The sequence below is a fragment of the Tympanuchus pallidicinctus genome, unplaced genomic scaffold, assembly GCF_026119805.1.
Source record: "Tympanuchus pallidicinctus isolate F22 unplaced genomic scaffold, pur_lepc_1.0 scaffold8, whole genome shotgun sequence".
NCBI lineage: Eukaryota > Metazoa > Chordata > Aves > Galliformes > Phasianidae > Tympanuchus > Tympanuchus pallidicinctus.
This window is the reverse complement of record NW_026294802.1, coordinates 25,848,883-25,876,502: the sequence shown is the minus strand read 5'-3', so window position 1 is coordinate 25,876,502 and position 27,620 is coordinate 25,848,883. Positions and strand designations below refer to the sequence as shown.

The window sequence follows — 27,620 nt, the reverse complement described above, 5'->3', positions numbered from 1 at the left end:
GAGTGAGTCTCACTCCCTGCTGCTCAGTCTGTAGCTGTGGGCTGGATAAGAGTATTTGTCTTAATGCCAACCCAACAGAACTGCTGGATCTCAGTGTTCACAAGTAGACTTGGTGTAACAGGTATTGTCACACTGAAGATTTCTTTATTTTTCTTCACACTGGGCTTTTTTCAGGCACTGCATATCTACAAATTCATTTGCTCTTCTTACGTACTCTGCTTTGGATCCATCTGTATGATTGTATAGGCTTATCTTCATTTTTAACCAATGAACTGGCACAAAAATATCTTTACTATTTGCTACTGCAATAAGCACAGTCTACTTAATGGCCTAAACACAGTATTTCTGAGTTCATTCTAATTTAAGCCTACATTTGAAGCTTCTTCATTCATGGCAATGTGTAGGAAGAGTACTAAAAGATTTATTAAAAACAATTTCAGCTCCTTGTCAAACTAGCATGCCACTTGCAGAATGACAGTGTCTTAATAAGGTTTGCCACTTTGTCTAGTGAAGAAAAAGCAGACTTAGCAGCTCCTGCTTGCAGCAGAGGCAACTCACCCACTGAAATCACTGGTGCAGCAACATGTTCTTACATTGTAAATCCAAACAGCCACCTAATGCATTGCAGTTTGCCACAATGACTTCATCAGATTCATGTGGCAGGTATTTCCTTGTAATGGCAGGGAAGCTGTGTATGATGGAAAAATAGACTGAAAGTAATCAGTGACATTGCAGTGTTGCTTGATTCGCATACTTAAATATTTGTGTCCTCTGCACTTTCTCAATGAGAATACACAATGCAATTAGGAATAAAATGCAAAATTCTAGTTAAAAAACTTACTTGTTCTTTAACAAAAGGAGTGAGGAGTAACTAGTGTGCTGCTGTGCTGAGACTGACATTAGTGCTCTTGGTGTACAGCCCTAATTGTACTGTGATTTCTTTTTCAGTTGCACTTGGTTTCTATTTTGTTACTTTAATCTGCTCAGTGTCATTGAAATCCATCTGCATTCAGTGTCACTGCCATCTTTCTAACTGTTTTGGGGAAAAGCAGTGCCATTGGTACCTACACCTGAAGGATGATGAAGCAAAAGACTCTGGAGTTCATCTGTAGAAACAGAAAACTTTATCTGTATGTACCCTGTGACATACACCCCCATGACCTTAAAGCTTATGTTTAGAAGATGGCGTATACTATCAAAGAGGTGGCTAGATCCTTAAGATATCACTGTCAGTGTCATCTGAAGACTGAAATGCCTGGAGATTTGCTTTTAGGTTATTGTTCTAAGTGCCTCCTGTAAAGAGTATGCCCTTTTCTGTAGGGAATTAGGGGAGTCTTTTCAGCACCTTGTTTTACCAGTTTGGCATTGTGTAATGTTTCTTTAAATTCTGGTAAGAGGATCTCTGAAAACAGTAGTTAGGGGATCCAAAAACAAGCTCAGAATGTTTCCAAGTTTTAGGCATGATATTGCCTGATTTAAAGTGAATATTCCTCATAAAGCAATAGAAAGACACTATCCTCACTGTCCTCTCTTACATGCTGTTACTCACCTTGCTCATACTGCAGCTACCACTTTCTGATTTGGCATTCATTTTACATGAGATATTTCTATTGAAATTAATGAAAAACGTGGGTGTTCAAGGAAAGGAGTTCTATTTTCATGTTTTAGCATAAAGATGCAAATTAGGCCCGGTATTAAAACCTAACAGAAATGGATGGAGCTGTAAAGCGGAGGTTGTATTGTATAGAAGTAATTTTTTTCAGACATTTTGAATAAATACGACAAATAATTTAGGATCTTTATTATACATAGTGCTTATTCTGAATCTGGCAAAAAGATTGCCACTGTTATAGAACAGTTTTTTAGTTAGCAGTCTCAGCTTCGGTTTTGAACTGATTTGGGGAATTTACTAAAGCACCTTCCAGGATGTAGAGATTTATTAGGTTACTGGACAAATTGGCAGCATGCATTCGTTAAGGCTCAGCTTTTCAGAAGGAAAAGCTTGATTTAGGCATCTTAGTGTGTGAGTCCAGGCTCCTATCATAGTCAGATGAGATCTAACTCATGTAGAGTGACTTTGATCTCCCTGAGTGGACGCATCCCAGTTGGTCAGCTGAGATAACCTCTGCTGGAAGATCTGGCAAGGTCTCTGTGGACTACTGTTGGAACTGTGTCTGCTCCCTGAATTACAAACCTGAGTTTGGATGTCACAGCTGGAACTGAATTCCGCTCCCAGAAATTTCCAGAGGTGTGAACATAGGAAAAGGTAACTCAGGGCACATTTCCAATCAGAAGCTGTGGAATAAAATTAATACTTTCTACTATAACAAAATTAATGCTGACTATTCCCTCCATGTCCATGGGGTTTAGACTCTGCCTGGTAAATTCAAGTACTGACTGCTCTGCCCAGTTGCTTCTGCTCAACTGGGGTCATTTCAGTCATATTGCTCCTTGGGTGGGCTCCCACCTGGCCCAAGAAGCTGAGAGGAAGAGAACCTTCCTATACAGTGTCATGTGTTTTGTTTCTGAGTACTTTAAAGCTTCCCAAATCCCTGTTTAAAGATTTCATCCAAAGGAAATAGCAGGTCTTGTATTTTACTCTGAAATAACTTCTGGAGACAAGCCAGACTGAAGTAAATGGAAAAATAAATTATTTTTTAAAAAAGGAAATGAAAAGAAAAAGCATTTACAAAATCTAATCTGTAAGTGGATTTTGAGTCTGAGCTGTTCTTATGTGAAGTTAGCCAGGAAAGAGAATATGTAACTCTCAAGAGAGGTGAGTAATGTCAGTGTGAGTCTGTAGTTTAGAGCCTACAAAAGATATTCTGCCTTTTCTACGCAGATATGCTGCTGCCTGAAATACAGTGATTTGTATAAAAATAATATTGATGACAAGAAAGATAAGATGTTAAGTAAGAAAAAAGGGAAAGAGAATGAATAGCGATAGTAAAATGAGATGGGAAAGAAAAGACACTGACTCAAAAGCTCATACTCTAAGAGATTTTTTACTTATTTCATTACAGATGGAATTACAGCATAGAGAGATGGTTACTGATAATGGAAGACAAATTTTGCACATGGATAGTCTCATATCATGCATGAGTGAGGAATCTGTTGCTGAAGTACCAATGATCCTCCTTGGAGTAAGCTGCAAGGGACACACATTATTGGCATTGATTTGATTCTGTTTATCCTAAGTGTAAGGCCTGGTGGAAGCAGTACTAAAGCAGCCCTTAGCCTTGCAGTAACTCATCCAGCACTGGGGACAAGTCAGCTCAACTGTCAAGCAAGAAATACTGGAGACTTACCATGGAGCAGATCACATTTGCACTACAATTTTTTCTGTTTTTAGAAAAACATTTGAAGTGATACTTGTCTTCCAGCAGACTGAATTTTCACATGGACAGGCAGTGATAGGAAAAGGAGGAAAGGCTTTACATTAAGAAAAGGTGAGATTTAGGTTGGATGTTAGGAAGAAATTTTTTATTCAGATAGTGGTGAGGCAGTGGCACAGGCTGTCCAGGGCAAGTGCGGATGTCCCATCCCTGGAGGCATTGAAGGACAGGTTGGATGGGGCCCTGGGAGCCTGAGCTGGTGGGTGGCAGCCCTGCCCACAGCTGGGGGTTGGGACTTGATGATCTTTAAGGTCCCTTCCAACCTAAGTCCTTCTGTGCAGCTGAAACATTAATGGCAAAGTAGCATATATTTAATTTGTAGATTAGATGGTAGATTGCATAATAATCACAGTAAAATTACTGCAGTTCCATGTTGCCTGCATTTAATAATCAATATAGGCTGCCTACTACATGACTCTTTATTACAGTATGGATTCAACACAGTTAGTGCATCTGGAATCTAAAAATAGGCATTAAGTACGAAGCTGAGTGATTAGAAAGTCACTCAGTCATAGAGACAACCTCCAACTTTTAAAGTTCATATGCTCAGGAAAGTACCATCATTCCAAAACCACAATGGCTTGACGTAGCCTTGAAACAAAGTTTTGCAATGTTCTGAAATGCACAGTTAGCTAAATGACATGAAAATCTGTCTAGTTTTATTTATTTTATGCCTAGAGTACAAAATACTAATGCAAGTTGCTGTTTCCGTGCATTTGAAGGAAAAAAAAATAAAAAAAGAAAAAAAAAAAATCAATATCAGTTCTCTAAGTAGTCATTGTAGGTCTACAAATCCAGGATTGAAAATCTGCCTGACCACAAAATATATAGAATTTGGATTTATACATTTTCCATGTCGTGCCACAATTTTGGAAAGGTAGAATGAAATATAAGAAAGGATAGTGGGAGACTTCCACCTGAATCCCAAGATCTGGGAAAAATAGCAAAATAATAATGATTAGAATGGCCTTCTGTGCTCCAGTCTGTTTCTCAATTAGGCTTATGCAGTGATTTCTCCATCCAGCTCGGACTTTTGTTTGAACCATAGCACATCATTGTACAGGACATTCACTCCTGGCTTAAAAGCTCACAGTGAAGGCTCAGTAGTTACTTACTCTCCGTTTTGAAATGGAAGAATTTCTGGATTGAGTTTGTCTGCTCCTTGTCATTGGATCGTGTAACTTTTTCTGTTTGATTGAAGACTTGCTAGCTGTGAAACGTCTCCTGCGTGTTACAGTTCTTTTATACTGTGATAAAACCACTTCTTACCATTTTCTTGGGTAATCAAAATAGATGAAACTTCTAGATTTTCTTACCAGAGAATGTTTCCTAAACCAGATCATTCTTTTCCAGCTCTCCTTTAGTTCCTAAATAGTAAAATATCCCTCATATCCCCATCTCTAGACATCATAGCAGGGATAATCGGTGCCTACGGATTATCCTACCCATTTCCTCTGGAGCAATGAGCTTGGCCTGGTCTTGCCACTGGGCATGGAACCAGCATAGGAAAACCAGAATCTGTAAGGGTAGACCAGCCACCTGAGAAACAAAAGTGGCAGCTCCATTGACACTCATAGTTAATTTTGTATTTTGCAGTAATGAACATCATATACAACAACATAATGCTATTTCCATATTCCCTCTTGTCATTTGCCTGTTAACATGGTGATGGACAGGGTTTGCTCTTTCAGCTGTTGCAATGTACTGCTTATCGGCTACAGCTACTAAGTCCTTCTAAAAGCCACTGCTTCAGATATGACCTCCCTTATGAATGGGATTTATTCTCTGAGTGTAACCTTGTATTTGTCTGCGTTGAAGTTTGCATTCAAATGAAGCTGCCTTTCTGAATGATCCAGACATATGCCCATCATCTCTTCTCTCTTCCTTTTTATTCCCTACAAATTCTATCAGCAATGATTTAATATTTTCTTCAAGATCATTGATAAAGTTACTGAGGGGGATGATGGCAGCTCCCTGTAGGCTTCTGCTTGCAAAACCCTAGGTGACAGCAAATGCCTTTCTGAGATCTACAATCTGAGCAATTCTTAATCTTTTTTAAATGAGTCTGCATTGATTTTCTTGTACAGCTAATTTTTATAAGAACATTATGAAGGACTAGCTGTAATTCTTCATAGAAATTGAGTAACCGAATCAAATCTGTGATGTCACAAAACTTCTGAGGTAGATTTGAAAAATAAAATACAATATTGATTGAATCACTTGTTCTTTTGACTCCTTGCTGATTGTTTTCCCTGCCAGCCTTGCCTGGATATTATCAAAGACCAATGTCAATCTAAGCTTATAATTGTAACCTTGCAGGCTGGATTTTTATGATGGGTCTAGGATTTATTTGTGTTAATAATTCAGAGAGTTCCTTGGCTCTTGGTTCCTTTTAATCCGTACTGGTGCAGATTGCCCATTCTCGCAGACTCAAGGAGGTTTGAGCAGGTTGTGTGGGACAGAGCAGTCATTGAGTCCCCAGTGTCTGGCTCTAGCTGGTGTCACCTCAGCTCCTCACACCTGAGGGAAGCACCGCCTGAATGCGTCAGCCTTCTGCATTTTGTTATCGATGTTACTGCCAGCCCTGCCCAGCAACGGGGCCGTGCTAATGGCATTTCATTTCACTTGCTCTTCATGTATATAAACAGCAACTCCTGGATAGCTGGCCATTGATGCCTCTTCTCTCCAATCATGTTCTCTAACTCCTTATTTCTGCCCATTGCTAGCAGCATCATTTTTTTTTTTTAAACTGTAATTCTACCTCAATTTCACCGCTGAGTGGATGGAGGCATTTATCCCCAAGGAGCTGAGGAGTCTTTGCCCAGATATGGATGATTAGGAGCTGCTTTCTACAGAACTTGATTTCTCTCAACCTCAAGTCAAGGAAATATCTACCAGAGCACAAGACTGGGCCTTTCTAAAATAATGTCTTTTGGGTTCAGCAGCTGTGCAGTCAGCTCTGTCCCTGCAGCTGATCTCAGCATTGAATTTCCTCAGGGCTTCTCAGTACAGTGGACAGACTGAGGAGCAGAGCTGCTGCTAAAGCATGGTGGAGGCGGAGGTGGTTCTGGGGCTGATTCCTGAATAGACCTGGCTCCCTTCTCCACCCCCATGAGAGGGGAGGAGATGCTTTAAGGCAGTAATGAGTGAACAACTGCTCATTTGAAGGGCCCTGTCCTCAAAGCAGTCTATGCCTACATGTTTGGAGCCATTCCTGCTGGAGAGGCATCATCAGAGCCTTTCCATCCATAGCAGCCTGGTGCCTTGGCTGAAGTGATTACAGCCCTGCACTCCTATGCTAGGACAGCAGGCTAGCCATGGGCAATGGCACTGCAGCCATTGCAGGCTTGAATCACAGCTCAACATGAAAACTCATCCAGAAATTACTGCAAATGCTGGGCAACAAGCCCAAATTCACTTCAGTGCTATCACGTGTACATTCATTGCCCTAAGTCACTGCTTACTATTATCCTGAAGTTGATGTTGAAATGCTTTCTGCTGCTTTCTCCTGTTTTTTTTTTTTTTTTTTAATACTTATTTTGGGGGAAGTGGCGCCTTTGAAGAACGAAGTATATGTATACTGGTGAAGACTGCATCTGATAGCACATAGCAGGTGAAAATTGTGAGCACTTGTATCTGTGCTATTCGTTGACTGACATATTTGTGTTCATACTTAATGCGGATTTATTCCCAGGTGTTGTAGTACATTTTGATAGAAAAATCAAAACATTACCAAATTAACTGTCTTGAAAGGGTACATTTTCCTAACAAGTAAAAGGGAGGGAATTTGGTTATTGTGCAAATGTGAGGTGTTACTGATACTTTTGTAAGGCCCTATTGTATATGATAATGTTTTCATCTGATAAGCCAGATAACGACATTTGAAGTGATACTTGCAGAATGAATATTGGCTGTTATGCTGGCAGAGGAGGTCTCAAACAAAAACAGTTTTTCTGTTAAATAGTGAGCAATTTAATGCATTCAACTTTACCTGCCAGGGTGTAGCTGATTTTTAATACATTTATTTGATTTTATAAGAAAATATTCATAAATACTATTTTCCAAAAACCAGAAAAGATATTGCATAGACATGGAAGATAAAAAAGATGATGAGTTTACAAAGTGATTGATTACTATTAAAACTATAGGAAGCAGAATGAAAGACATTGAATATTTTCTGCTGTTGATTTAGGGGGAAAAAAAAAAAAAAGAAAGAACTGAAGTAAGTAAAACTGAGAAATCATTCATTATGTGCTATCTCAGCCCATTTTGTCTCTGGATGAAATTTCCTCCAGTGTTACTCCTGCTTGTCTGATGCTTGCTATTCAGAATGCTCCTGACCTCCTGACATGACTGTGTCCTCTGTGGTGTTAGGTTTTCCTGCTGCTGTCATAGGCATGCACTCCAGAATCAGCACTCCTCAGATGGCTTCTGGCAAATCTGCCTTGGGGCCCAGGGGACACAGACCCATATCCCCATTGCTGGATGCAGTGGATGATGAATGCTGTATAAGAAAGGATAAGCTGTGCCACTGGGCAGCTTCTCCCACTTTTGCTAGTACTATGGAAACTAGATCAAATGCAGAGAAATGGCAAGGCCTTAACACTAGGCATGCTGCACTATAGCTCAAGTGCAAGCTATCATCCTAAGTGAAAGTTTTCTCTTAAGCTCATTCTCCATGACCATTTGGTTCTACCTAAAATAAATTGTGGATATTTGTGACTTGGAACATCACTTAGCGTGTGTCAACAGAACTGTCCTGAGTTTGGTGGTAAGCAGTGATGGCAAGGCAGCACACACCAACTGCGGATGTGGAAGCTTGCACAGCTACAAGGCCTTAAACCAATGCTCAGTGTTTCAGTTATGATTTTTCCTGAGATGCATCAGGGGCCACTAAGGAAATAATCAAAATTATGCATAGTCACAGAGGTAATTCAAATAAATTTACTTTAAAATGCCATAACTTAATTAAGGCGGTTTTACTGCCAGCGAATATCATCCGAGATGCTAACACACACATTTATGCAAACATCAGTCAGTTACATTTACAACAAAGAAGAGCAAACTGAATGCAGGCTGAAAGTTGGTTAGCAATTTCAGATTTTGGATAAGTTTCCCCACTGGACATATGAACCATATGTAGAAATAAAATGTATGCATAAAACTGCATATCCCTGTGCAGTGTATCAGATACTTGACACCTCAATCAACATGCTAATGTACTTCCTGAGACACTTCATAAGCATCTGCAAATATTTCCTTTTGATTGCTTTTGTTTTCTTGAGAAAGAAAGAAAAGCCTTCTTCTTCTGGCCTTTCTTGGTATCCTGAGCATATAACCTTCTGTGCCTGTCCTTGGCTCAGAGCTATGCTATCTTCCTGGAAATATGGTGTCTTGTTTTCCGACGGCCTCACTCTGGGAATGTCCAGCTTCCCAGGGGAATCTCCTTTGGCTTCTAGCCATGGGTTTTAAAAAGAGGGGCCTTTTAAGTAAAGAAAAAGTGCCTCACAGCCTTTGAAGAGCTGTTTAATATCTTTACTCTTTTTTTTTTTTTTTCTTTTTGACTGAATCCTGTGCCATTCAATTTATGGTAACAGAAACAACAAAAAATTACCCACAGTCTGACTTTAGGTCTCCCTGTGTACATTGGTGTTAATAAATAAGGATGAGTGAGTCTGTTCTATGATCCTGAAGGGAAGTGCCAAACTCTGGTCTGTGCTCCTATAACCAAACTCCTCCCCTGTCCTTCTGGATGTGATAATTTCATTCAATCTGCCTTCTGGACTGTGTATCATCTGGCTGGCTTCCAGGCAAATTCCACTTGGTGTGGGTCAAACCTGTGCCAGGTAATGTGTTACTGCAGATACTCAGTTAAACAGGATAAATGGCTATCTGCTGCACTGCTTGGTTCGCTAGGATAGATATAGCCCCTAATTCCCATCAGTAGCCATTTCCAAAAACATTTTGTCTCAACAGCTTGCTGGAAAGATGTAGACTTTTTATGGGGGGAATAAAGAGCTGAGTCCTGCCTGCATTTGGCACCTGCTGCCCTTGCTGACCTGCTCTGGGGCTTGCAAAGGGGCATGCAGGAATCTTGGGTAGCAGGACAGAGGTTTTATTGTTCCATATTTGCAGTGATTGTTGATGCACACAATCACTATGCTAACATGTAGATATAAAACCTTTCCTGTTAAAACATGTTTTCCTTATATATGTATTCCCTATATATCTTTCTTGCTCCCTCTCCCTGCATCTGTCTCTAGGCATGGCTTGCAAGAGATGGGGTGCCACAGATTTTGAACAATGACAGCTCCAGAGCATGCAGATTATCAGGAATTTGCTAAGACCCGGTGGTAAGTAGAGCTTCTATTTGCCAAGTGACAAGTAAAAATATCCTAAACATACAACATTTTTATTTGCCCCTGTTGGAGCTCAGAAGGACTCCACAAGCTGTACTATCTCATCATAAATTTTAATAAGCAGCTGACGAAGACATCTGTCCCAACCAGATCCTCCACTCTAAGCAAATGTAAATCCTACCAGTATAGGGAAATAAAGAAAAACATCAGACAGAAACGAGATCAGAGCCAGGTAACTGGCCTGGGAATATCCCCAGAAGGATAGTCTCTCCAACTGGGGGGAGAGCAGTGCAGCATCTCATTTAGCTATTGCTTTTTCTTTTTTTGCCTTCTGGTCTCCATGCTCCAGTTGCTTCATCACTTGTCAGCCCACAATTTGTGTTCCTTTGGCATTCAGCACTTCCTGGGCTGCTTCTCTCTTCTGTTCCTTCACAGCCCTAAGAGCTCAGTGACTTAAGACACAAGTGCCCTGAGCCCAGAGGATACACAATTTCACTGCATCACTATTCCAGAAAGGCCAGGGCTGGCAGGGTCCTTTGTGTCCATCCGCTCCAACTCTTGTTCTTCAGGGGCACCCAGAGCAGGGCACCCATGTCCACATCCATGTGACATCCGAAGATCTCCAAGGAGGTGACCCCACAACCTCTCAGGGCAGCTTCTGCCAGTGCACCATCATCCTCACAGCACAGAAGTGCTTCCTGGTGTGCAGAGAGAACCTCCCGTGTTCTGGTTTGTGCCCATTGCCACAAGTCCTGGCACTGGGCCTCTGAAAAACTGCTGACCCCATCTGCACCCTCCCTCCAGATATTAAGAGATACTGATGATAAAGCCCCTGAGCTTTAGCTTCTCCAGACTGAGCAGTCCCAGCTCTCAGCCTGTCCTCATAGGAGAGGTGCTGTATACTCTGAATTCACGATCCTTGAGGTCCCTCCCAACCCTGGCCATTCTGAATAATCTTTGTTGCCTTAGCTCATTTATTCCCAGAGGGGCAAATTTTTGGCCATTCTGATTTACAGTTTATTTGTCCAGAGCCAAGATGCAAAAGTGACTGGACAAGAGTTACTTGTACTCCACTCCAAGCAGGGCTTGTTTCTTGGAGTGCATTTCTTGGGGTCTCAGGAAGCCACCACCAGGGATGGAGGTGTCACACTGAGCAGGAAGGTTAGGAACCCAGCTATTCATTCAATCCAGAGGACAGAGGAGTGTTGTGCTCCAGGAGCAGGAGTGTCAGGCCACACCTGTGAGGCTCTGAGCCTCAGTGACTGAAAGAGGAACCAGAGATCACAGAAGAATTTGGGGAAAGAAAACCAGCAGTTAATTTCAACTGTTTCTGTATCATAATGAGTATGGATAATAATTCAAACAACTCAGTGATCTAAATCATACATCTGAACTGCCTAAGTGCATCCAGGACTATGGTGCTGTCTTGAAGCCACATTAGGAGCCTGCATTGCTGAAGCAGAACACCAGTTGCTGCTGCTGCTGCTGTTACACTGGAGAGAAGATCATTCTCCACACTGGCAGTTATGAGAGCAGAAACAGGGAAAGGTCACTGTTCTACTGTTCTTCAAGTATCTGAAATGGCTTGATAGGAAAACATAACTTTTGAAGATACTGTAATAACTTTCCTGCTTTTTGTGAAACCATTTTTTTATTGTGCATGTTTGTTACTATCTGAAAACGGACAAGAGAAGAAAGCATTTCTTACAAGCATTTCTAGATTTTCAGGAAACGTTTTCTTTTTTCCTTCCCCACTCATTAAAAATTCAAAACAGAAAGTTTCTAAAACTAGAAATGGAAAGTGAAATTGACTTTGAGCACATGCAGTTAAAATGCTCTGTCTCTTCATGGGATGTTCGTTTCATGTTTCAAAAAGATACACCTGTATTTTGCATGTTGTTGTGGCACATTCAGCCAACACCATCTTTTGCAGTGTGATGAAAAAAGCCCTTTGGATGCTGAGGCATGATACTGGCAACCCATTTCTTTTGAAGGGCATTAAGATAGCATTCAGTAAAAGAATGTATCTAGTTAAGATACCTGTATATTTACACGTGTGTGAATGTAAGCTCATCCAGATGGTTGAATCTCTTAGCATTTTTAGATAGTGTATTTAGTAAAGAAGGGATAAATGGAAAGAAATGAGTTAGGAAGCACACAAGCAGTGAATTTTTAATGCTGATGTTACCTTTTGCTTTAAAAAGAGAAGAAGGTTTGTTACTGTTCTCAAAATATCTGAAATGTGTGTCTGTAGTGATGTGGTCCTTGGACCTTTCATGACCTGTCTGCACTCTGTTCCTGGTGCATACAGCAGGGGGTCAGTGCAGATTGGTGGATGGAGACCTAGCTGGGACATTGTTTTATTTCAGCTATTTCATTTAGTAAATGCAAGAAGCACAGGATTACTGCAGTTATGAGGAAGTACTGTCTATTTGTCTAAGTTACAAAAGGCAAATTTTGAAAGGGCATTACATTATGAAAGCCCACAGGAGGGAAGAGAAAGCACACACACTTAAAACCTGACATCAGAAAGACACAATACCTCTGAGGAAGCCAATGGAGATGTTAAAGCTCAGAAGCCAAGCAGACATCTGGTAACTTAAACATGCAACTGGCAGCTCTCACTGAGCCATGCTCTCATGTGTTTCTCGGCTGTTGCTTGCTTGTATTTTCTAATTTCAACATGCCTCCTTGGTGTTATTCTTACATGAACTGGCAGTGTTGTCAGAGACAATCATGTCAGTGCACTGCAGACCACTTTTTCCCTCATGAAGAGGAAGTTAACTTGATGGATCTTGTTGCTCAAAACAAAAATCGCAGATCTCATCTGTTCAAAGCTTTATATTTTGCACGGGGAACACTGCGTGTCCCTGTGTGGGAATTGGGCTAAGGAATCTCCTTCCAGCCATGAAAAGAAAACCAAGGAGAAGGAAGCTAATTCCTCTCACTGTAAAGCAGTGTGGTCCATAAGCAAGTGGATATTCCTAAGGTTCAGGGGAAACAGTACTAGAATGTCATCTGCCCACGGCAGTCACACAAACTGGTATGATAGCAAACAGCAGCAATGGCAAACCTCTCCTGATTTGGGATCACATAGACTCTCTGTGGAAAGCTGATGTATGGTATAATTAATTATCAGGGCTAAGTAAGCTCTTGCAGTTCACTACTGGCACGGATCTTCACTGCAGGTGTGACTTTTGATTTTTGATAATGATAGACAAGGGTCACCTCTGTCCTTTTTCTGTTCCCATGTGATGGGTAGAGGCAGCTCTTTTTGTATCATCCTCTAACCAGAGTAGTATGTGCCACAGCAACGCCACTAAAACGTTTGTAAAAAAATACGCTAAAATAATCCTGAGTAAGTATGACTCATGTGTTTTAGTCATGTTCCTATGGCCTTTAACATTTCAGGGAAATGCCTGGCAGCAGAGATGCTGCAGATCTCGGCACTCCTCTTGAAAGGAGCAGCAGGCAGGAGCAGCAGCCTGTGAGAGCCCATGTGGACCTCAGCAGCACTCGGGACTCCCCATGGCTGTCCTCCTGTGACCGGCCCTTGTGACTGCTGCCTGAGTACAGTGTCCAGCCATGGATCTCCCCACACTACTGCTCGCAGCAAAGCTTGGCTCCAGCTGGGAAGTCTGGGAGGCACCCATTCTGCTCCTGCCCAACACAGTGAGAGAGATTTTCCTCAGTACCACCCTACAGGACTCCTTGTGCCTTTCAGAGGAGGCTCTGCCCTATGGCTCTCCCCTGGCGGCACTGGAGAGGTTGGTGAGCTCCAGCAGAATGTCACAGCCACCCAAAATGGGAGCAAAAGAAAAGGAAAGTAATATGGGCTGGGGGATCACGAGGTCACAGACCCACCCAACATCTGTAACCACCAGAACCACTGATGTTTTAATTGAGAAATAAGATTAATTGACATCAAGGGTAGAGAGTTAATTATGAAATGTTTAAGCATGCACTTAATTCAGTCGGTGGGAAGTCAGCCAGAACTATGAGGTTTTCTCAGCACTAATAACAGGAGTCCAAAAACTGTTTTTGCACTTCTTCCAAAAGACCAGCACCCAGCAGCCTGTTTTATTTTCCTGGCACTTGGACTGAGTACTCACTTTGCAGCAAAAGCCAAGTCACAAAGAATTACAGAATCACAGGATCAAGTCTTTCTCACTCCTTTCTTCAACACCTGAAGGAATCTTGAACTCCCTGTTTTCTGTCTCAAGGCTGACTCAGTCCATCTCCAGTAGATAAGAGAGAAAAACTTGTGGTAACACATTTGTAGGCCTGAAAAGGGCTGGTATTAAACACAAACTTTTATGTCACTGTATAATATTGATTTTGAGTATGTATTTCATTCTCTCTGCTGGCTTATAGCCATGTATGGGGAGTAGTAGACAGCTGTACTTTGTCTTTTATTATGTTTGTATCAAAGAGCTTGTTTCAGTGCATTGATACAACTCTGCTCTCAATGCCTACGAAAAAATGAAGCCTGCAAATCAGTGATCAGTTTGCTGCTCTGTAAGCCATAAGTGACACTGCTCTATTGAAGTCCCTCCTATCTCTGGGGTTGCTTTTCAGATGAAAAAGAATACCAGAACAGATTTAGGGCAGAACAGAAGAAATGAGTCAAATGCAGCAGTGTACAGAAATGTTTTAAAAGAAAGCAACAACCTTGTGGGGCAGCCTCCAGCTTTGAGCCTGTAATTTTGCCCTTTGGACATGTCTCTCTGCAATCAACGGGATGCACAGCAGCAGCTTTCAATTCCAGGAGGACGCAGCTGCATTAATGCAGGAGGTAAACAAACAGAGAGGAGCTTGTTTGACAGCCTCATGTGTGTGACTAGGAATCCTTTAGTAGCATGCCAAACACCTTTTGGGAAGATGCAATTTGGTAATGAATATGCCAATCACTTGTGACAACTATGCCGTTTAGAGTTTTATCACTCAGAGCTCCCAGACCTTATTTTCCTTAATATATTTGCCTTCTGGATAAGATTAAATCTAGCAGTGCTTTGTGGCATTCAGAGGGGTAAAATCATTATAAAAAAATATACCTTATCAAGGTAATCTTTTCCACTTTTACTGCTTCCTCTTCATTTTACATCTGGTTAACTCTCTCTTCAAATAAAAGATGGCAAATTAACTAAGTTAAGCAATTCAATCAAAGATCACCATGTCTCAGGCAAATCAAGGTCTATGAAACTTCTGCAAATCACAGCCTTCCCTCTAGCAGTTGGTGTCTGCTAATATAAATCCACTCAGTCTGATTAAATGTGACTTTGAGCAGTGGGCGTTTTTGTGCTTGTCTTTATGCGTAAAGGTAAATGTCAGCAAAATGAACAGAGCTTTGGGTGTTACTCATGTATTTGATGAACCCTCTCTATACTTTGCCCACAAGTGTATCGTAGGAGCTTGAGTAGATTTATCAGCTGCTTTATAAGGAGCGGCAAGAAACGCAGATTAAAGGTTGCTAAGTTACAAACCAGATAAGACATAGGCATATTTCCAAATTTATACAAACTCCATGCCTAAATTCTGGAGAAGCGTAAGAAGCAGTCTGAGTTCAAGAATAGGTTAGCGTGTAAGATGGATTTCTCTCTCTATTTCTCTGCATGGATTTACTTCCAGTGATATTTCAAAGGGGCATTACAGCATTCAGAACCTATTACAACACGCCAAGTATGAGAGAAATAATGCCTAGCACGCAGCATGGGGGCTTTTTAATGGTAATACAAATATTATGCGGCAGTTCCCTCCCCAAGTCAAGCTGTGCCTGCCTTGAGCACAATCCTCCTACAAATACATGCCAACACGTACATCCTGGGTGCACAGACCCTCGTTACAATGTGGACAAAGTAGAACTGTCTTCACACACAGATAGCACAGACATTAATCCGGAGATTGAAGAAATGGGATTTTGAACTGTGCAAATTCCAGTTCAAAGGAAGGATCCTTCTCAGCATAAATGTCTTTGTTATCAGCCCATGTTTAGCTAATAAATGGTTTATTAGAAGCGGCACGGCTGTGAGTGGCTTACATACACATTACCGGGTGTGGAGCAGTCCAGAACTGCAGCTTAAAGCACAGTCTGCTCAGAGATGCGTACGTGCACTGCACAAGGAAGCTCCCACAGGATGGAGTTTTCAGTAGGCTGCACTGTTTCTAGTTCCTAGGTGTTATTTTTGTCTGCTGTTATCAGCAGATACCATGACAGCCTGGACATTGAGCCCTTAGGTGTCACTGGAGGTGCCACCAGGTGCCCCAGGGCACCTGCCAAAATAATGCTATGGAGCTGTGCCACAGGTGAAACCAAGCCCCGTATTTTAACATACCTAGTCTGTGTTTTACAGACTGCTTTCTGCCTTTGGATAGACATTCATCATATGATTTTCCTCACTTTTTGGAAAACCTTAATTGAAATCCCCTGCCTATGACTAGAAAAGGCTCTGGTAGAGGCTGGCTTGCTGGCATACAGAAGCAAACTGGCTACAGTCATTTTCTTATGCCCTTTTCCATATGCAAGAACAAGATCCAGCAAAACCAGACAGACTTCTGCTGTACCATATTGATGCCTTCAGGAGATTTCCAGAGGAGGGATCTTCTAGGGCTTATGGCTTCATTCTGGTAGTTAAACACAAACTAATCACCTGGCTCCCAGACCATGGGTACTGCTCAGCCTGACTATATCACCACTTAGAGCATTACATGATATCTTAATAAAGTAGGAATGTGGTTGGTGGGATGTCATCTTCTTTTTAAAGGAGCATTTTCATTTACATAAGTGAACAACAAAATCCAGCCTGAAATCAGTCTTTTCTTCTATTTAATGACTAGCTCTTGGTTCTTTTTATTCTGTTTTAAAGTGAGGATAATTCTCATAAGAGGACTGAGGAAGCATGAAATAGGGCTGCTTTCAGAGCCAAAAAGGTGCTCTGAAAGCCTTGATGGGCCAGACAGTAAAACATGGCTTAATGGTGTTCAGTTATAACAAGGGAAAAATGGCATGGCCTTAGATCATCTGATAAAAGTTATGGGCACTGTTTGGCCTGTAAGCTATCTCTGCCTCATGACTAGCAGGAAGACAGAGAGTGCCAGGGACAAAAGCTCCACATTTTGGGCATTGATTTAAGTCCAGCTCTGTCACAGGTACTAAATTTACTTTAACTTCCAGCCACAGTGACAAAACGTTTGTTAGGAACAGTGTGCTTTAATTCAGAAATGCTTTTTCCAGTTATGCATCACAACTTTTCTTTTTACTTATAGGTCAGTCTTAAAATGCTCTGTGAAGGTGCATTTCCCAAGAAATTTTTGTCTGACACAAAGCCTACCTCCCTTCTTAGCTCTGTGAATTCCTAGAGAGAATGATTCATGTGTTGTTTCATCTGTACTGATAGGACCACAACATCTGCACCGAGCAGTTTTCCACATGAACCATACTTGTGCCTCATTCTCTGCATAAAGTCAAATTGATAATGTTTCATAATCACTGCTACCAGGCTTTTTTTGTTGGCACGTGATCTACATTTTCCTACTGTTCCTTTCTCTAGGCAGGACAGCACCACGAGAACACCTAGTAGAAATTAGCCCTGCTTCAAGATGAAGTTTAAGACTGAGCCTTCATGTCGCTAACCTGACAACTAGGTGCTCTATTTCTCCTTTGTATATTTGATGGCAACTGTCAGCTCCCAGCGGTAAAACCAACACTTCAAACCATGCTCCTGGAGGTCTCAGTCATCCCAATAACCAGGGGAACTGGTTGTTGAAAGGGGGTGAAATGGTATTACCTGGTATTCCTGCTTCTTGACCAAATCAGTGGAAATTTCTTCAGGATTATACGGAAACCAGTTCCTTCCATTGCATTCATACATGGAAGCCAAACCTCCAACCAGTGGTACCTCTGGTTTTGGGTAAGCATGCTTGAACAGATGACACTCAGTTTTTCTGCACTTTGAGTAGTTATAGTATAGTAGTTATACAGCTTCTTCTTCAGATTAAGATATCTGTTGATTGCAACAAGAGTTTTGCTCTAATTATTGAATCCTTGATGTCTATACAGTCAGACTGTGTCCGACTATGAATGCCACATGCCAAAGAAATTTGTCAGACATTCACATTCAAATTTGACAGGCTTGGTGAATAAACGAAAGCATGTTTTCATTGCTGAGAGGTTGATTTTTATGTAGACATTTATTTGGAGATCATTTTCTAGGAACAACTTCCCCCTGGAACCTGTCAACTTGCACCAATTTATCCCAAATGGGGGAAGATATGTCAATATGAGCATGGCCTCTTGTGTCCCCTGCTGACCTCAAAATGTAACAAAAATGTAAACACTGTGATGTCTTGCAGGGCCACTAGGACAAGGAGTTTCAGAACATCACTGTGTTTGATTATTTATGTATCTGTGAGTCTATCTGTCTATAAACTCATTACAATTAAGTCATGCATTCATCCCCCACTCAGAGTAGGTTGCAGGTGAATTATAACAGCTCCATTTGACTTTTGAAAGTCCAAGCAAGTAAAAATTTCACATCGCATGTTGTTTTTGTAGTGTTTGGATATTGTGACCACTTTTTTTCCTTTTGTCTTGAATGAAGTATTTCCTTTGTTACAAGTTGTGCACGTTGTCTTTTGTTCTTTCCTAAGGTACAGCCAAGAAGTGTCTAGCTGCTCCTTCTTTCTGTGCTCCCACTGGGTAGTTGAAGCCCTCTCTCTGTCTCTCTCTGACTCTCTCTCTCATCTCTGCCCCTTCTTTCTTCTGGATATTTCTCCTAGAAGAAGAGATTTGATCTCTTCCCTGTCTTAATCCTAAATTCTCAGATGTATTGCCCTTATCTGTGGCCATACAGAAGTACATGGACTTCAGTGAGCATTCAAGCCAAATTTAGTTACAGTGCGTAGTGTGTGATGTGAATGTATTACCATTAAATTGCTTTTTTGCATTTTACTTTTTGCATTAATCCCTTATGAAATAACCCCGCAGCTTTTAAACCTCCAAAAGACCAGCACAGCAAAGTGTTAAATCAATGGTGGTCTTTAAAACTCCCTCTGCTTCATATCCAACTCCTCTTTCCAACTCCCTAGAAAAAATAGGGCTTTTGTGAAGGATGAAATCCCTTGGGATGGCGGATGCAGGGATTATGACATCGAATTTAATGGGGCAGTTGCTGCCACTTCTGAAGGTCTGCATACAGCTTTTATAAATCCCATAAGGACCAAAGTCATTTGGGGCTGGATTGATTTTGATTAACTGTGCTTGTCTAGCTTGAATTTGATGCCCAGGGTTCAGCCACTTAGGGTCCTTTATAATTCACAGCCTTTCCAGTGAGTCAGTCAGCCTGCAGGTTGCCTTCTTTTTCCATTGATTGTATAGCAAACACAGCTGAGATTTGCCATTTTTAGGCAGCTAACTTTAGAAAAGACAAATCACACCTTGCTGGTGCAGAGGCTTCTTCCTGTCATAATTCCTGTACAAGCTGAATCTCTGCATCCATCTGCAACTTAGCTGGATTTTTAGAAGGGGTGAAGCAGTGTCTGAAGCTGCACACGATGGAACAAATACTAATGCACACTTACTGGACAGCAGCAATGCTTCACAACCAAAGCGCGTATCTACATACGCTTCTAGTTAGGTTTTACTTAAAATTCATAATACCTTTAGGAAATCTCACAGTTGTTTATAAATTACACTGACAGTGACTACACTGCATGCATTTTAAACTAAAGACTGTGATTTACAGAGAGGTTGGAACTTGACACAGAAAAAAGAGCACTTCTACAAGCAAAGAAAAGGAGTAGGAATGAGCATACATTTTTCTGACATCAATCGTGATAAAGACACAGAAATGTAGCATGACTCTCTTCTCCTTTCAGTTTCAGGAAGTACTTGAGAAATTTCGAAAGGCCTTACATTGGAAAATCCCCAAACATAAAATTCAAATCTACATAAGCTGTGACAAAACAGATCTACGGTGTCTGAGATCCATGGAAATGCAGATTTTTTAGACTCACTCTAACTGGGGAAAATAAACCTTCACTGTATATTTCTGTACAGTCTGATTTTCTACCTAAGGTGCATTTTCATACTCTGCCTACGTACTCATTCTGCATTTGCTTTGTGTCTGCTGGAAACAAAGAAGCCACACACAGACAGACACACAGACACCCCTGGCTATGATGTGGGAGCCACAGCCCAAGGCAGTCCCTGGGGGTTCCTTAGCAAAGAGCCACCTCAGGCAGCCGCTGGGATGTGTCTGCAGCACACGGGCACTTGTGGGGAATCTGCTCATAATCAGACCAGCAGGGACATGAGAAAGCCGAAAGCATTACATGGCATCTCCATAACAGTGCTGAAGGCTCTGGTGGTTGCTAATGTTATTCTGCAGATGGTGAACCAAGAATGCTCTGGATGGGTGGGGAATGATAGATAAGTGGACCTGAAAAATGTAAGTTATCTATCACATATGGGCAAAGTAAGCCAAATGTGTATGAGGAATATAAGGTCGATATGAGTATGTTCCATAAGAAGCAGACTCAAATGTTTATACTCAGCCTAGAAACAGCAAGACTCTCCCATTTCCCAGCAATATGCACTAGCTGGGCAGCAGCACCGATCCCCTGCTTGCTGATGAAAGGAACAGATACAAGAGAAAAAATCTAGGCTCTTTGGTGTTCACTCTCACTGTCACTCCTTTAGTCCCCTCACTACTCTTTTCCGCTACTTAATTAAAACACATTAATGGCAATGTCTATCAACTTGCGGCTTTGCATCCGGCATCTGTTACTCTCAGACCAGTTGCTGAGTCGATCCGACAGATGAGAAGAGTGTTTTGGCTTCTGCAGTCATCTAGCTTTGGCCTCCGAGCATCTGCAGAGTGATGCAGAAGGAATGGGAGCAGTTCAGGCCTTCAGTGAGAAGCTTCTACCCAAGCACTCGTCTCTTGCTGTACTTCTGCCCCTCTGCCACGGCTGACTTCACCAGCTGACTATGGGCTGTACCACTGGTGGTCATCCTGCTTTACTATCAGTGGTGGTTTAGCGATCAATTATTAGCTTTTTTAAACTGTCTGTGCCACTCTACCTCTGATAAGGATGTTTTTTTTCCCCTGTTTGCTTTTCCAAATGTAATTTGCAAACAATGCAGATCACTCTACTCCAGGGAAAGGTAGTTATGTGAGAGGATTGGAGGATTTGTTTACTGTTTAAAGTGGGAAAAGGAGGTCATAACCAGCATCATGAGAAGAACAAATAAGAGTAGATTTTACAGTATATTAGCCAAACTCCCCCCCCATCCCCCTCCCCCAACCCCACACAAAAAAAGCACAGAACAAGGAAACCAGTCCTGAACTGAGACTGTCCCATGAATGGGCCGTTGAATAAATAAAATGATTTTTTTTTAACGATGTCATTCAATAACACCAAATAGCTGCTGATGTCCAAGTAAAAGTGATGTAGATGGAAACAAGCTCTGATTGTTTTATTTTTCATGTAGAGCTGTCATGCATCAAAGAACTTCATATACATCAGTGAAGTCTCATGACACCACTCTGAGCAAATGAGCATCGCATAACAGATGGGTAAAATGAGACTTAAAGAAACTGAACAGAAGTGGCCTCCCTGGAAACAAAGCACAGCAGCCTCCTGCTCAGACAAGCATCCTCAGCCTCTTTCAGCCTCAATGTGTTTGCAGCAGCCACCCTGGGAACACCGTGCTGAGACAGGAATGGGACTGTAGCATCAGCTGTGGGATCTGCTGCCCTTGCCTTCTCACCACACCCAGGTGCATGGTGTCCAGTCTCCTGCCTGTTCTCACTTTTGGGAATCAAAGCCCATGCAGCATCCATCAGAAACAAGAGCAATCTGAATTACCATCCTGTAAGAAATGCTGAGAACCACACCAAGCTGTGTGCCACAAGATATGCATATCTCTTCTGCATACTTTAGCTGGTAGGATATTTTCAGTCCTACTAAATACTGTCATCTGTAAAAGTATACCATCAAAATCAAAGGCAACTTCTACAAACCGTCGACAACTCCCCATAAGCACTCAGCTACCCATAGAGTGAAGGCAGTAGCTGGCATGGGGTGTGTTTCACCACAGAATTAGCTCAGAATGCTGGAGGGTTTTTAAAGGAAGCCTCTTCATTGGTCTCACCACAACCCTTTGAAAAATGATATGGTAAGAAGATGAGTTCCCATTCATTGAGGAACCCTCTAGTGCACTTGAAATTGAAATTCTGAAATGCCTATCAGTAAGAGCTGTCTGTCTGAAAGATGCTGTTTTGCTTAGCGTGCACAAGAAATACAGAGGAACCAGTTCCAGTGGCAGTAAGGTATTTTTGTCAGCTGACTTTGATGCCGAAGTTCTCATTCTGAAAGATTGTTTCAGTCCTTTGATTCAGTGTTACAGAAAATATTTAGCTCCCTGCAAAAAAACAGATGGAGGACCAAAATCTTTCCCATAACCTGCAGAAACTGCTGGATTTGCTCCAGGGATGCATTTAGTCCCTTCTGTTCAAAATTTAGGACCTGCTGTTTTTCTGACAGCTCAGGTAATTGTTGCAGCTGGAACAGAACAGTATCTTGTAGTCTCTGGCCTCAGCATTCCCTGCCTTTTTTGTTTGTTTGTTTTGTTTTGTTTTGTTTTTTTTTTGTAGGACCAGAGCATTCCTTGGAGCATTCTGAGGGATTAACTCTGTGCTGGATCCCTGCTGGGATGGAGCATGGGTCTTTCCTGCAAACTGTGGCATGTCCTGCACTTATTTCTCTACAGAGAAAAGGTCAGGCTTCACCTACCGAGATAGCCTGAAGAAACAGGGCAGATCAGGAGACACCTTCCCCTCTAAGATGATCTAAGGATCATCTTCCCAATGTGCCAAGGTGAAAGTCTCTGTCCTGAAGAGCTTTGAAAGGAAGAGAAAAGCAGAGGCACTAGGGGCTGGTGTTAGCCTGTAGCTCAGAAGTGAGATCACTATGGTGGTGATTTATGCAAGCTCATGATCTCATCCAGCCCATGGTGGGTATGGGCAGACTCCTCCACAGTCTCATCCGCATCATGCAGATACACCCATGTGGCTCTGAAGCCTTTTTGGATCATTTGTTAACAGAAGAGATGTTTCTCAGCTTTCAGCTTTCCTAGTTGTAATCACTCATTGAGAAACTTGTGCAAAGGGCAGGATCAAGAGGTGAATAGTTGGATGCTGTGGTAAGAACAAATTGACTGCCTTTCAGCTACATGATTCTGATGCTGCACGGATACATGTGCTAACTCATAAAAACACCAAAAGAATATATTCCAGTCAGGATCACATATGAATAAATGTAACTCTTTCTTAGATTAGAAAAATCCATCAATTTCTCCTCTCCCTGTAGATGTTCACATGCACAAATCCATACAGACATTCAGCTATGGTGCAATCTACAATAAACAAAATATGTAAGTGAAATGATTACATCTAAAACTCAGCGAACTCAAGAGATGCATATCAGCAGTTCCCCATGTTCTAAGACCTCCCTGGCTGCATATCTACAGCATACACTTTTTTGGACTTACCATTGCTAATCACTTCAATTTGCAGTCATTCCCTTAAAGTGATTTTAGTCAGATTAATCTTATTTCTTCTTCTTAATAAGAGCATTTTCATGCTGAGTGTAAAACAATAATCCACTTGTAATGCTTACTGGCATTGGCTCTCATCAAAGAGATGGGTGGAGAATTGCTGTTAATGGCTATGACAGCCTGCTCATTGGGTGGCTGCCTTGGGTTTCTACCTGCCTGTTGTGGGACTCCAGTCAGTGAATTTTAAAGCTGCTTGCATATGTATCATCATTATGGAGGAATCTCAGTATCAATTCATGGCAACGGTAAGATTTTATGAGATAAATTTCAGTACCACCATCTGGATTATTTGGAGAGATAAAAACCTGTGAACTTGCCTTCTGCAGCACAACAACCCTCATCATTATAATGAACATAAAAGCAGAATTATTTTTTTTAAATCATTTTCACATCCTCCCGTTCTGCTTGTTTGTTTGCCAGTATGTGTTGGAATATGTGGATTTGGATGTTTGGAAGGGCAGGATTTTTCCAGTTGTTACACCTCTTAATGGCCTGGGACCAGCAGTGACCCAAGGCTGCATGCTGAGAAGCTCCATTGCTCAGCCTGCTGTTTCCAAGCTCCAAAAATTCCTTGTCTTCCCCCAAAAGATTACAACAAAAGTCATTTTATCACTCAAAAGATGAAGTCCAACCTTGAATTATATAATTTCAATAAATAAAAATAAATAAATGAGTGAACAACGTATAGAACTTGAGAGAGTAATCAGGCAAAAATTCTATAGGCGGTGACACTGTATTTTTATATGAGAAGCAAAAGGACAGATTTTCTGATAACACCATGCTTCAGTCATTCTAACAGAAAGCCAAAGCTAGAAAATTGTCCAGTATCTATTGCCAGAGAATTGTGGGTATTTTTCTTGTGGCAGAAGGCAAAATGTTCAGTTAACAACAGTGGTATTTAGTCTGTGAAAACCTGTCATAGATCAGTCACTTTACACAGCCCTTCTGGTACTACCTGATATTTGCAAGCAGGCTATAAAGTCCATACAAAGACCTTGCGAGTACTTTTCTACATATCCTTCTTGCTGGAGCATTCTGGACTGTACACACAGAAACATGGTCATGCTTTCATCTGGGTGAATGGGAAATGAAGATCCAGGATGAGTTGTTTGGCTGAAGGAATATGAGAAGAACAGGGATATAATAGAGATTACTAATGTAGAATATAGAAAAATTTCCTTTTTTGTTCTCAGCTTCGTTGTCACAAATGAATAAGAAACAGCCTTCTTTTCTGCTCTGAGCTCTGTTAATGGCTATTTTAATGACTGTCTCCTCCAGTTTACAGCAGCTGTCTAATTACAGAATGTCAATATTTATGAAAGCCCAGCATATCAGTGATAATGACACAACTCAATCTTTACAGGGAGCACATCTTTCTTGAGTACCAACACTGACTAATAATTGTAGCTGACAACAAGCAAATTTTCCTTGAAACTCAAACTCACAGACCATTCGCCTCTCACCATTTGGGTGACTTCAGACCCTGTAATTGCAGTCGGAGAAAACTGCTACTCCTGATTCCTGATAAATCATTGCTGAACTGATGGATGAGGGACATTTCTGAGATGCTGTGATTGGTTTGCAAGAGGCAGGGAGCCCGGCACAGGGAGCGGCAGGAAAGCACGCTCTGTCTCTCATACAATAACTCCGTGATTGTAGCAATGTCTGGAGAGGGGGAGAAGTTCTTTCTCTTGTTGGAAAATTCTAAAGACGCTTCTTAGAAAATTGCTCAAAATCAGAGGCATTTCTTGATTTCAGGGCCTGTGAGATTAAGCAGTTGTTGAGAGCAAAGTTGTTCTCCAAGACTGAGATGACTCAAATGCACCTACGCTGCAGTTCAGGTGGAATGCGGCCAGTTGGAATGGAGTGCAAAAGCCTGTGAGAATGGGGCAGGACACACAGCGTGGCGAGGACCTTGCTGGCAAACTTCATTTCCATGTAGTAAGGGAAACATTGCATGTCTGGACATTAGAGAAGCCATTCCTGCCTTCTGCTGACATATGTACTTCCATGTTCAGGACACGATTATATTTACCACATAATTGCAGAGGAGCAGCTTTGGTTTTATGTCTTATCCAAGAGAAAACTCTGTACCATTGCAACGTTTTCTAATACTAGGCTCCCTTGATAGCAATGACGTCAGTAGCTCACACCATTTCCTGCAGAGCCTGCTTCCTTCAGACATGTTACAGAGCAATATTCATCCCAACTAACAAAAGGTGTAAATTAAGTTGAATAAAATTGGATAAAATTGAGGAAATATTCATTCTGCCTGGGAATGACTACATGGATATCTAATGCAGTTTAAATAATGTATCCTAAATGCTTTCCTTTAGGCAATTTGATTACTATTCCTGACCAGCCCCATGTAATAATCAGATGTTCTCTGCTGCAGCATTAACCAGACTTGCAGCTCAGAGTCTGTTCTGAAGATCTGAAAAAAGAATCCATTGAATCCATTGGGCTTTGCATCAGATAGCCAGCTTGCAGGGCTGGCTGAAGTGAGCCTCAGAAGCATGGGAGTAGCCTGCCCTGCTACAGCATCGCAGTATAACATAACACAGAGCATTCACATTATGTCACTGCAGAGGCTCATCTGGTCCTGCTTTCTCTCTCCCATACACATCATTAGGGGATGTTCAGTCAGGAATATAAAAACAAAGGAGTGTGCTTTTGTGCGTGCGTTCATGCACGCATAGAGGGGAGGAGGTACAAAAGTAAAGGAGGTTGCTCTGTCTCCACGTACCTCCAAAACATCAGGGGAATCCCAGAGCTACAGGCTATATAATCTGGTGCTCATGCTTGGTAGCCATGAATGGATGACATTTTCATGAATTTATTTTTCTCCTCCTTAAACTTTTTATACTAATTAAGCTCCATACGAAAAGGCTTTTAAAAAGAAATATTTTAAGTCCATCGCACTTTAGTCCCAGCCATCTATTGCACTGCATGTCCCCCCTTGGCTTTCTGTCCCTAGGAACAGTAGTGGATTCCATATCAGAAATAACCAAGTAATAGAACAGAAATTAAGCTTTTAGTAACTGTCATTTACTTAAGGATGGAAAGGGAGAAGGTGTTGACATGTCCATGATCAGTTGCCTGAAGAAAAGAGAGAAAACTGAACAAATTTTCAGGTTGAGGTATGTGCAGTAGGCTGAGTGAAGGCAGAAACATGGTGTTTCAGTGCAACGTTTGATCATTTCACTCTAACTCTTTCAGTTGTATTCTCAGTGAGGTAAAATATAAAGAGAAATGTGTAATATAAATGAGATGGATTACAATAATTAAAATGTGCATAATCTGATTTTTTTAAGAGCAAGACACAATGGGGTTTCTTCATCTTCATTGTAAACAGTTTGCCTTCATTGACACTATCTTTACTTAAACAGGTTAAATACCTGCCCACATTCTTATTGAATGTGCTCACAAAGAATTGTAAAATGGCAATTTTCAGTACCTGCAGATCCTGCCCTTTTTTTTCTGGTTGACACTTGCATGAAGCTTGATTTTCTCGTGGCCCAAGCTTGTTTTTTTGCTCAATTTCTCTTTCGTGCAGTAAGGTGAAAAACTTGTGTGAATGGAGTAAGCTCATTTTTGTGTGAGGATCTGAGAATAACAAGTGAAGACTTATTTCTGTGGGACAAATTGTACCTATAATTATGGTACATATTGGAAAACTTCATCAGCAGCGATCTGTGAAACCGGATCTTTGACATGAACGTGTGAAGCAGACCTTGAAACAGAACACAAGGAAAGGGTCATATTTGCAAAAACATATTAAACATTTGCTATCATTTCCAAAAGTGTTTGCTGAATGAGAGTAAAAGCAGATTTGTTTTGCTGTGAGAGGCTGCTCTTGCCACCACTTGATAGGAAGAACGAGTGCAGTTAAAAACCCGACTGGTTAAACAACTGTTATGATGGAACATAAACTTCTCTTGCTTATTAACTTTGAAAAAGTATACTGAACAGAAGACCAATATTTAAAAATTATCTAAAAGACTGAATAACAAATTTGGATCTATAATTTTTTTCCCTGTGATTCTTTCCCCACTCCATCCCTTTCCCACTCCCCTCCCAAATACCCAGGTGTTACTCATAATGAATTTTGGTTTCTTGTTAACATCTTTCTTCACCTAATTCAAAAGCATTTGTGTGGGTTGCTCATACCTTAATTTACCAGACAAGTTTCAGTTTCTTTACTGCCACCAAGCTTGAATATTTTTTAAGCCTAATATGGTTTACTCA

General features: G+C 41.3%; 1 protein-coding gene across 1 annotated transcript in view; it reads right to left on the bottom strand.

Annotated features, from left to right (window-relative positions):
* Positions 1-20,746, bottom strand: part of CSRP2 (cysteine and glycine rich protein 2) — a 132,803-nt gene extending 112,057 nt beyond the window's left edge. Inside the window, exon 1 of the mRNA XM_052668366.1 lies at positions 20,741-20,746. The gene's annotated coding sequence lies outside the window, so the exon portion shown is untranslated. The remainder of the gene's footprint in view (positions 1-20,740) is intronic.
* Between the last annotated feature and the right edge of the window lie 6,874 nt (positions 20,747-27,620).